At 47.0% G+C, this 12,316-nt stretch overlaps 1 protein-coding gene across 1 annotated transcript in view; it reads left to right on the forward strand.

Moving 5' to 3' along the window:
* LOC122383613 (guanine nucleotide exchange factor DBS-like) overlaps positions 1-12,316 on the forward strand; it is a 53,326-nt gene that overhangs the window by 3,927 nt on the left and 37,083 nt on the right. The window lies entirely within an intron of this gene.

Consider the following 12,316-nt stretch of genomic DNA (forward strand, 5'->3'; position numbering starts at 1 on the left):
CGGCTCGGATTTCTACAATTATATTTATATAAATTTATACCTATATATAGACAATTTTGAGCTTACCCCGAAAAAATGATGTAGGTATCCATTTAAAAGCATTTCAGAACAATAAGCTTCTCAGTTTGGAATGTTTTATAACCAAGCTCAATTTAGCATCATTTTATGATAATATTTTCGAAAATCTTGCCCACATACCTTTCTATATTCATGTGCAACAATATTTGAAAACTTGGGAACACCGGCGCTTGATTTTCTACTTAAATACTAAAACTGCGACGTTGGAGCCAGTCATCATCAGAGCCAGATATCAACTGTCATAGTAAAAAGAGGACAAACGCCATACTTGAAAGTTAAATAATTAATTAAAGCAAAATATAATCTACATTTCATCTCCTTACCCCACGAAAATCTTGAAAACTTTATCCTATCCACAGTGTACTGAATCACTGATCTTCTATTTATGTCCTTTCCGAGATCAACATTGCACAAAACAAACAACCGCGTCGCCATGACAACCATATCAAAGTGATAATTTTATTGCACGAAAAAGCCATACCCAATTATTCAAACTTGATAATTAAATTACAGAAATGTTTTCAACTACATTTAACATTGTTTTTACTTTGAAAAGTATTAATTTCGCTCTTTATAAGTCTCGTCCCCTTCATGACGGCCAATCAGCGCGCTTGGACGAATGACGTCACATGTGCAGCCCGCCTATGCCGGCGTCGCGCTTTGGCTGTGGCGACACCGGTGGCGGTACACGACTCTCTTACCAACGAATTTCTGTCAATTTCAACGAACCGATTTTCACGAAAACTATCCCACAGCATTCACAACACTCACTTTTACGTCGTCGATTACTTTTCTGGACACTTGCACTTGATTTTCTATTTATTTGCGAATTTTCAAAATCGCGCACCTTCCGCTGAATTCCGGCCTATGGCCTGTGAATGGCCGGCCGTACCTCTCCATCACATCGAAATGATTACTTTACTGCACAAATTGGCCTGGCCCGTTAATTTAAACTTGCTTATTTAATTAGAGGAATGTTTTAAACTACATTTAACGTGGTTGCAAGCGTGAAAAGTATTAATTTCGTTCACATCTAGCGCCGGTGGCTGTAATGGCGGCCGTTTCAGACGCGTATGGCCGGCGCGGAGTGGAGATCCAGTCACAACTAACGGCCTTGGGATGAATTCTGGTATGGATTTTGCTAAATTGAAAAGTATCATGTATGGCGCCATTTCTTCTTTACAGATGTTTTAGAATTAATTTGTTGATTTGAATAAAAGAGTTGTGCTAGGCAAAATATTTGTTTTTATCGTGCTTATTTTCGCAACCTAGTATATACCAGCGTTGGTAGCTACCAAATCGAGAGAGGGGGAGAAGAGGGAGATTTGAAATTTTCGTTTTTTTGACGGTGGCAAACAACTTGTAAAAATCGTCTCGTTTGATTCCATCACATCGGACATGGTTATACGGCTTTATTTCAGCCACACTCGTTTCTACTAACCTGCACGTCTGGTCGTTTCTGCGCCGCTGACGGAGCCCCAGTCGATTCCGCACGTGCCGTAGGACGTCTTTCTGCGTAATGTAAAGTGAATGCGTTTGTCCGAGCCTATCTCGCAAGCCCCAAGAGAAAAACCTCGCTGCAAAAACTGAGCCCTTCAAAAAACCCGCAATCCTACTCAAATAGTATTTAGACTAGTGGATCCTGGCTTGCTTCGCGGCGCAAAAGGACATAAAATTTGGGATCGAATGGTGTGGAATTGAGAAATTGTTGGCAAAATTGGCCAGTTCGAGTGATGTTAATTTCGAGTAATAGTGACATCTAGAAGTCTAGATATGTGCTAAATGGTGTTTTAGTGGTTAATTTGCGGTCAAAAAGGTCATTTGAGGTCACAGGGGTCAAATAAGGTCACTTTGGGTCAGGTCAGGTCACGATAGGTCACCCCAGGTCACGATAGGTCAGTTCAGGTCACGAAAGGTCACCCCAGGTCACGAAAGGTCAGGTCAGGTCACGATAGGTCACCCCAGGTCACGAAAGGTCAGGTCAGGTCACGATAGGTCATGCCAGGTCACAGGGGTTGCTTAGGTCACAACAGGTCACCCCAGGTCACGATGGGTCAGGTCAGGTCTCCGGTTAACTCGGATCATGCAAGGTCACAGGGGTCGCTTAGGTCACAATAGGTCACCACAGGTCACGGGTCACGATGGGTCAGGCCAGGTCACAGGTCACCTTAGGTCATGATAGGTAAATGCAGGTCAAACTGGTCACATTAGGTTAGGGCAGGTCAATTAGGTCACGATGGGCCAGGTCAGGTCACTGGGTTGACCTCAGGTCACGGTGGGTCAGGCCATGGCACAGAGGTCACCTAGGGTCACGATAGGTCAAGTCCAGATCAAGCTGGTCACGTGAGGCACGGTCAGGCCATTGGCGTCGTATGAGGTCACGATGGGTCAGGGTAGGTCACAAAGGTTACATGAGTTGAGCATTGAATCTGGAATCCAACATCAATCCTGCCGCTTTGCCAGCTATTTGAAATCAATTCAGAAAGCTTGAAAGTATTCCACTCACCTGTGCTCTGCCAGAGAGTAATACAAAGCCTACACCACAGACCTGCTTCGTTTCGCTGCAACCCGTTAACTGTAACCCATTCGCTTAAATCCGTTAGCTGTAACCCCTTCACTCTTTGCCTTTGTCGGCCTTGAAAGTATTGAAAGTTATTGCTTGAAAGTATTGAAAGCTTGAAAGTATTCCATAAAATGTGCATCAACACATGCTACATTACAACTCTTGAACACACAAATACTTAAACACATCAATCCTGCCGCTGTCTTGCCTCGTGTTCTGCCAGCTATTTGAAATCAATTCAGAAAGCTTGATAGAATTCCACTCACCTGTGTTCTGCCAGAGAGTATTACAAACCTACACCACAGACTGCAGTGCCCTGTCTGTTTCGCTGCAACCCGTTAACTGTAACCCATTCGCTTAAATCCGTTAGCTGTAACCCCTTCACTCTTTACCTTTGTCGGCCTTGGAAGTATTCAAAGTTATTGCTTGAAAGTATTGACAGCTCGAAAGTATTCCATAAAATGTGCATCAACATATACTACATTACAACTTTTGAACACACAAATATTCACACTGCCCTAACCACATCAAATCTGACGCTTTGTGAAAAACCCGAGCTCACCAGTGTTCTGCCAGCCATTTCAATTTGAAATCAATTCAGAAAGCTTGATGTATTCCAGAAAAGGTGCATTCAACATTGATCAGCAATAAATCTGGATATCATTTGTCCCATTCGAAGACAATGTTACTAAATGAACTTGAAAAAATAAGGCCAAATTGCTTTCATTGTATTGTAAAAACACCTGGCTTATCATTGCCTATCAAATTGTATATACATTCTATATAATGGATGACGTCACCGGAGGAAGAAAATCCAGCACCTGATTGGCTGCCGGCGGCTGCTTAACGTTGCGTGACGTCACCGGTGGGCACCGGACGTTGCCTTTTTGCAAGATACTTTTTCGCCTGGTTACCAACGCTCAATGCCGCCAGTTAAATTAGGAAATGAATTGCTTTCCGGTGTAGAAAGCGCCCAATCGGTCACTTTAAACTTGATTACATAATTAACAGATAATTATAAACCACCCTTTAGCTCCTAATCGCACAAAAATATTCAAATCCCTCTCTCATCCTCTCAGCGCGTCGCTCGCCATGGCCGCCGCGGCCGCCGGCAGAACGGCGCTGTCTTACCAACGAATTTCTGTCAATTTCAACGAACTGATTTTCACGAAAACTATCCCACAGCATTCACAACACTCACTTTTACGTCGTGGATTACTTTTCTGGACACTTGCACTTGATTTTCTATTTATTTGCGAATTTTCAAAACCGCGTATCTTCCGCTGCATTCGCCGGCCGAGAGCAACTGAGAGAATGGTGGCCGGCCGTGCACTGCCTCCATCACATCGAAATGATTACTTTACTGCACAAATCGGCCTGGCCCAGTAATTTAAACTTGATAATTTAATTAGAGGAATGTTTTAAACTATACTCAACGTCTCTTTAATCGTGGAAAGTAATTATTTCGCTATTATCTATCGAACGACCCGCCGCAATGGCTGACGCCGCCGGCCGCCGCTTCGGCTGGCTTCGGCAGCGGCCGGATCCGAGGGATCTGATTGGTCGAGCGCTCACTTGGTAGAGAGCTCTGATTGGTCGAGCGCCACTTGGTAGGCATTTTCTAAATAAAAAAGCATGATGTTTTTCAATAAATTTTCTTTACAGAATCAATTGAATGTACTACTCGATGAGAATAAAAAAGTTTTGTACGACAAAATATTTGTATTTCGTGTCGTTTATTTACGCTAGCTAGTATATACCAACGTTGGAATATTCGTTATCCTAGGGGAGGGGAGATGGAATCGAAATTTATTTTGTCTTTCTGAGCGTCGCAAACTATTTTAAATAATCGTAGTTGATTTTCCAAACACATGTGACACGGTCATTTGGCTTTATTTCAGCCACACTCGTTTCCACTCACCTGGTGTCTGGTAGGACTTGGTAGGATGGTGTATAGCCGAATCTCCGGGATCGGAAGAGGCGTGGCAGATAACTGCTCGAGAATTCAGCCGCTTAGGACGTCTTTCTGCGTAATGTTAAGTGAATGCGTCTGTCACGTCCTATCTCGCAGGCCCCAAGAGAAAAACCTCGCTTAAAAAACTGACCGCTTCAAAAAACCCGCAATCCTACTCAAATAGTAAGTAAATAAACAAGATGTCCTGCGCTCGCTACGCGTCGCGTTGGCCATAATATGATTCGACGAAAAATTTGGGGTCGAGTAGTGGTTGTCCCGTGCCGATCGGCTTTCTAGAAATTGAGATATTCGCGAAAAACCTGTTTAGGCTGCAAAAGTTGGTACTCAGTACTTGTTTGGTACTTGGGAAAGTACTTGGTAATTGCTTGTTACTGGCAAAAGTACTTGGTACTTGCTTGGCATTTGCCAAAGTACTCGGTACGTGCAAAAGTGGTACTTGCTTGGTACTGCAAAAGTACTTGGTACTTGCTTGGTGCTCGCAAAAGCACTTGGTCTTTGCAAAAGTACTTGGTACTTTCAAGTGATCGATCGGCGCTTGTCCGGTGTCGATCTGACATCTAGAAGCTGAGATATAAGTAACAACGAAATGCTGTCAGCCGCCAGTGACGTCATATGAACTGTCGGCCACCAGTGAAGTCACGGCGATTGTCTGCCGCTTCGCCGTTTCTGTGGCCTGGCCGCTGGAGTCGGCCGCCCGCTAGGTGGCATTAGATGCGCCCACCAGTTAGCGGCACCTGTCAAGCGTTCCGGCCGTCGGCCAGCTTGCAAAAATACCTGTAATGTGATTTGCTTTTGAGTTTGGCAACGGTATTGATCGTTGGGGCTTAATCCTTACCAAAAGGTGAACACAGATGACTGTGTCGGGTTTACTTAGACTTTATCCAACAACTTGCGTTGAAGTTATTGCTTTGTTATTACTCTTCTTAAAGTTATTTAACTAAACAAAGATCCGCATGAATTCGTCTGGAACCGTGCTGCCATCTAGCAGCCGACTGCTCCGGCCGGGCTGTGACAGATGCCGCTAGGTGGCAGTACCGGTCCGGCGAGTCGCCGGCGCTCGGCGGCGGTCGTGACGTCACAGAAGGAGGAGATCGGAGAGCCGGCAAAAAACACTCGTATCTCTCGGCGGCAGCGTGTATTGAGAAAAAAGAGACGAATATTGCAAATCCATCACATGAGTTGATCATGCACGGCCGGTGGCCGGCATGCACTGCCGGTGGCCAGGAAAAGTTGTTCTGATGATTGCATTGAATCGCTTGAAAATATTACGGAAACTGAGAATATGCGCTGCCGGCGGCCGGCGAAATACCCAAGAAAAAGAAGGTAAATAAGCCGCACGGCTGGTGGCCGGAAAAACGTTAATCATGCGCCGTCGACAGAATGTTATCTAGCCTGAATGATAGCTTGCAGGCGTTCCTTATAAATAACTTATTTATAAGACTAATCAACTTGGACGTTTCAAGATCGTACCAACATGACGATCGTTTGCACAAAGTGCTGACCGGAATAGTGAATACTGATTATTCCATTGCGGTTCCAATGCGGGCGTCTCAACAATCTCCGTTAAAATTGTAGCTCTTTTATCATTCTCATTCAAGTTATTCGCGTTTGTTTGGTTTTCAATACTCATGAGCGACAAATCTGACATTTGCCATGTAGCGGCGGAGGGCAGAGTTAGTCGCAGACAGACGCCTGGCCGCGGACAGACGCGGCTCGCTGCTGAAAAACATCGACGGGCCTGCCATCTACCGGGCGCCGTCTCCGCGCTGTGATCGGCTATATTTCTTTCGGGACGCGTAAATGGCGAAAGTTTATTGGTCTCACCGGGGCTATTGAAGATGCTCTTTGTCACGGTATCATTCGTTTTTATAAAAGTGCTTTGTGTGCGCCGTATCGAAGGATAATATCGGTAGGCCGAAGGTAGAGCTTCAAATCCTACCGATAGATGGCGCAAACTACAGTTGGTAAAATCGGGACCTGTTTTTCACGAATGGCTGGTGCATGTTTGGAGCTAAGGCAAAAGCGTGCATAGCGTAGAGTGGCCAACTATGTCACGATGATATCTAGACTGATTACAGTGTCGTACGTTGGTCGTGCTCACTACAGGGCGCCGCAGAGCGTCGAACGGAGAGAGGAACTCCTCACCCGGTTATAAATATAATCTGAGATTCTCGTTCCGAAAGTCATCAAATCCACGCCAAATAGTTGTGGAACAAGATGTCCTGCGCTCGCTACGCGTCGCGTTGGCCATAATATGATTCGACGAAAAATTTGGGGTCGAGTAGTGGTTGTCCCGTGCCGATCGGCTTTCTAGAAATTGAGATATTCGCGAAAAACCTGTTTAGGCTGCAAAAGTTGGTACTCAGTACTTGTTTGGTACTTGGGAAAGTACTTGGTAATTGCTTGTTACTGGCAAAAGTACTTGGTACTTGCTTGGCATTTGCCAAAGTACTCGGTACGTGCAAAAGTGGTACTTGCTTGGTACTGCAAAAGTACTTGGTACTTGCTTGGTGCTCGCAAAAGCACTTGGTCTTTGCAAAAGTACTTGGTACTTTCAAGTGATCGATCGGCGCTTGTCCGGTGTCGATCTGACATCTAGAAGCTGAGATATAAGTAACAACGAAATGCTGTCAGCCGCCAGTGACGTCATATGAACTGTCGGCCACCAGTGAAGTCACGGCGATTGTCTGCCGCTTCGCCGTTTCTGTGGCCTGGCCGCTGGAGTCGGCCGCCCGCTAGGTGGCATTAGATGCGCCCACCAGTTAGCGGCACCTGTCAAGCGTTCCGGCCGTCGGCCAGCTTGCAAAAATACCTGTAATGTGATTTGCTTTTGAGTTTGGCAACGGTATTGATCGTTGGGGCTTAATCCTTACCAAAAGGTGAACACAGATGACTGTGTCGGGTTTACTTAGACTTTATCCAACAACTTGCGTTGAAGTTATTGCTTTGTTATTACTCTTCTTAAAGTTATTTAACTAAACAAAGATCCGCATGAATTCGTCTGGAACCGTGCTGCCATCTAGCAGCCGACTGCTCCGGCCGGGCTGTGACAGATGCCGCTAGGTGGCAGTACCGGTCCGGCGAGTCGCCGGCGCTCGGCGGCGGTCGTGACGTCACAGAAGGAGGAGATCGGAGAGCCGGCAAAAAACACTCGTATCTCTCGGCGGCAGCGTGTATTGAGAAAAAAGAGACGAATATTGCAAATCCATCACATGAGTTGATCATGCACGGCCGGTGGCCGGCATGCACTGCCGGTGGCCAGGAAAAGTTGTTCTGATGATTGCATTGAATCGCTTGAAAATATTACGGAAACTGAGAATATGCGCTGCCGGCGGCCGGCGAAATACCCAAGAAAAAGAAGGTAAATAAGCCGCACGGCTGGTGGCCGGAAAAACGTTAATCATGCGCCGTCGACAGAATGTTATCTAGCCTGAATGATAGCTTGCAGGCGTTCCTTATAAATAACTTATTTATAAGACTAATCAACTTGGACGTTTCAAGATCGTACCAACATGACGATCGTTTGCACAAAGTGCTGACCGGAATAGTGAATACTGATTATTCCATTGCGGTTCCAATGCGGGCGTCTCAACAATCTCCGTTAAAATTGTAGCTCTTTTATCATTCTCATTCAAGTTATTCGCGTTTGTTTGGTTTTCAATACTCATGAGCGACAAATCTGACATTTGCCATGTAGCGGCGGAGGGCAGAGTTAGTCGCAGACAGACGCCTGGCCGCGGACAGACGCGGCTCGCTGCTGAAAAACATCGACGGGCCTGCCATCTACCGGGCGCCGTCTCCGCGCTGTGATCGGCTATATTTCTTTCGGGACGCGTAAATGGCGAAAGTTTATTGGTCTCACCGGGGCTATTGAAGATGCTCTTTGTCACGGTATCATTCGTTTTTATAAAAGTGCTTTGTGTGCGCCGTATCGAAGGATAATATCGGTAGGCCGAAGGTAGAGCTTCAAATCCTACCGATAGATGGCGCAAACTACAGTTGGTAAAATCGGGACCTGTTTTTCACGAATGGCTGGTGCATGTTTGGAGCTAAGGCAAAAGCGTGCATAGCGTAGAGTGGCCAACTATGTCACGATGATATCTAGACTGATTACAGTGTCGTACGTTGGTCGTGCTCACTACAGGGCGCCGCAGAGCGTCGAACGGAGAGAGGAACTCCTCACCCGGTTATAAATATAATCTGAGATTCTCGTTCCGAAAGTCATCAAATCCACGCCAAATTGTTGTGGAACAAGCGGCTGCGCCACTTGCTTTGCTGCGTGGTAGGAAAAAATTGTGGCACTAACCAATTTGCTTTCGAATGGTGTTCGTTTCAAATCGATGTGTTGGCTAGAAGCATAGATATGGACGGAAATGTGAAGATAATGAAAAAAGAGCTGTTCTGGGGGCTTTGTTGGATGAAATTTGGCTGATACGGGGTCAAGATGGGCCAAAGGGGTCAGCCCCGGTCACTTTGGGTCAGGCCAGGTCACATAGGCCACCTCTCGTCCGATGGGATCAGCCCGGGCCACTGTTCTACTTTTGCCTCCACCACTACCCCTACCCCTACCCCCTACCCCTACCCCTACCCCTACCCCTACCACTACATCTACCACTACCACTACCCCTACCACTACATCTACCACTACCCCTACCCCTACCACTACTGCTACCCATACTCCTACCCCTACCACTACCCCTACCACTACCCCTACTACTACCCCTACTACTACCCCTACTACTACCCCTACCCTACTACTACCCCTACCCCTACTACTACCCCTACCCCTACTACTACCCCTACCCCTACCACTACCCCTACCACTACCCCTACCACTACCACTACCCCTACCCCTACCCCTACCTCCTACCACTACCACGACCCCTATCACTACCACTACCATTACCTACCACTGGGTCATGTCAGGTCACAGGATCCGGCAATAAGTATTACAAAAAAATCAGATTTTAAAAGAGCTTCTAGCCCTGCTCCAATTCTTGCTATTACATAACTCTTAATCGTATTTGTCGGAAATGGCGCTTTGTGGCATATGTGGCGCATTGCGACAAACGCGGCGCATTTTCACCCGGCGATTGAGCATGCACCTTGGCACCAAATTGTACCCTTATCGGGCCATATTTGACAAAACTGTGCGAGCTGCGGCAAAAATGGCGCCCTGTGACCAATGTGACGCATTGCGGCAAACGCGGTTCATTTGTACAATCTTATCACAAACTGTACCCATTTAGCAACAATCAACACATTTTTTCGCCACCATTTATCAAAATCAATAATTTCACCATCCTTCAATGCGAGGCACCCGCCACCGATCGGCATGCATTTAGTCCACAAAGTTTGTCGACCCCGGCTCTCAATGAAGATGTACGAACCGATCAAAATTTCATTGGCGTTCTTCCAGCGCGCCCCACGCGCGAACCGTGCACCTCAGCGAGTCGGAACCTAGAAAAGGCGCTGACCCGCTCTGTCACCTATAAGGTGTGCAAATTTCAACCCCCTACGATATACCGTCTGCCCTGTAGGCCGGCTAAATTGAACCCACTACACGGCGTGGCGGACAGACAAACAAACAAACAGATGGATCCTGTTCAAATAGTAAGATAGATTTACCTACACATGATATCTTTCGTTTATTTTGAACTGAAATGGCGTGATATTCCGCGATGGACATGCCATCGTCGTCGCAGTTTATAAAAATGACCGCAGCTCTGCCCGTCGTTTGACCGGAGGGCTCTCGCTATACCAAGTTGGGTTTGTTCGCTACAGGCAGCTGCAAAAAATAGTCCGCCCTTGGTCGCTGGTCCGTATAGCAGAAAGTTTTGCAGTCGATCGTAGAGCTGGAACCATCGTTTTCATCTGGCCGTATCTCTGATATGGACCTCGCGTCCCAGGCGCGACTGCCCCAGATAGGTCACCGGGCTTCCTCTTCGCACTATTTCCGCCTCTGTGGACCGTCGGAGGGGGGGGGGGGCTCCGGAACAATATCCGTCGCCCAAACAGCCGTCAGCAGTGACACGGAGCAGGGCGGACGGAACGCACCGACACCGCACACAGCGCGCCGAACGAGAGGTGCGCACAAACCGTAAACAGATTACAGCACCCGGCCCGTCGCCGGCTGCGGGCGGCTGCTGGGCGAGGGCACTCTGCGGCTGTAAGTGCAGCGTCGGAGGGATGGTGGACACCTGGCTGGCGCCGAGACTGTGAGGCTCCCCGGACTGAATCGGGTGAGCGGCCCGCCCCGGGGGTGGTCATGCACCCCGTGATTCCCCCCCCCCCTGGCACGTGCCTTCGCTCGGCCCCTTGTGACGTCACGGAGGGGAGGCGAGCAGACCGTGAAGGCACGCCGGACGCTGCCGCCTGACGCCGGAGGGCATGCAGGGCTCCAGGAACCACACAGTGCGGTACAGGGGTGAAGGGCATACACCGTGTCCAACACCTCGTGATAGCATACACAAAGGCAGGTAGGCGTCGACTAGCCAGAATCATCGCCAGGTGGCGCATATATCCTGACTAACTGGCCCCAGTGACAATGGGTAGCGGCATCAACAATGGGGAGCGGTTGCTAGAAATTCTCGGCCGAGTGTTATTTGTTTCGAGAACGAGACCGCTGATATGATGAGAATGTGGTTTACAGCGTTCCTTTATTCGTGGCCGCCCGTTTAGATCTCCCGGTGAGGTGTCCGACACAGTTCGGCGAAAGTGGAATTACTGTCATAAAACAAAATTTAATTGTCTGGTTGTCAGCATGCGCTATATGCGTCGGCCATTTTTATTTCATTATTTTTTGTACTTTGTGTATGGGCGTGGATGCTATCAATGACTGAATTTTACGTCCCGATGGCTGCTAACGTCACGAATAAATGCGCTTACAATTTCATATCAACCTATCATCTTGTGTTATCAACGTGTAACAAGCGCACTTCTTCACTCACTTTTGCACAAAGTTCTCCCGCTGGCAGGCATACCATTTTAGGTACAATACGCGATACGTTCGTTCATACATTAGCCGACGTATAGTTTTGCGTGCTATGAGTGACGCAATGTGATAGAGATATTGTGAACAATCTTTGAATGGATCTTACCGCTATTTTCTTTGATGTATTTTGTGCAGCCCAGCGGTTATGTATGACAAATGACCTTGCAATAAATCACACGGTGCGATAATATATTCCAACATCATCTGTGCCCATTGAGTATTTGACAAGGCACGCAGCATTTATTATGGTCCTGGCTGATGATCGACCTATTTTCGTATCTCCAAAAACCGCTAAATCGTAATTACACTGCAGTTAGGTATAATGTAGTTTTGGATCTGTAATATCCCACTATGAAAGAAAAGAATCTCTTTTGGATGTATAGTAACTAGACACTAGTATCGCTTGCTAACTTGATGTGCTAAAATCCCTAGTCTATCTCGCAATGTCGGCATCTAACGGACGCTATTTGCAGGACTGCTAAAGCAGATACAGCAAAGAAAAGGTCGTAGTTCACATAAGTTTTCGGACACGCCTGGGCTACAGTGCCAATTAACAAGCTCAGATCGAAATCGGCAAAACGTGACGAGATACACACCGATTACGTCTCTGCACTGTCACCATTTCCGGGCCTCGCTGTTTTTCAGAATGTGGTGTCTATTATGACTTATCTTATAGCTGCAGCTGAAAATGTGATACATATGATTA

This window comes from Amphibalanus amphitrite, unplaced genomic scaffold (assembly GCF_019059575.1).
Source record: "Amphibalanus amphitrite isolate SeventyFive unplaced genomic scaffold, NRLGWU_Aamphi_draft 000012F_arrow, whole genome shotgun sequence".
NCBI classification, from domain to species: Eukaryota; Metazoa; Arthropoda; class Thecostraca; order Balanomorpha; family Balanidae; genus Amphibalanus; species Amphibalanus amphitrite.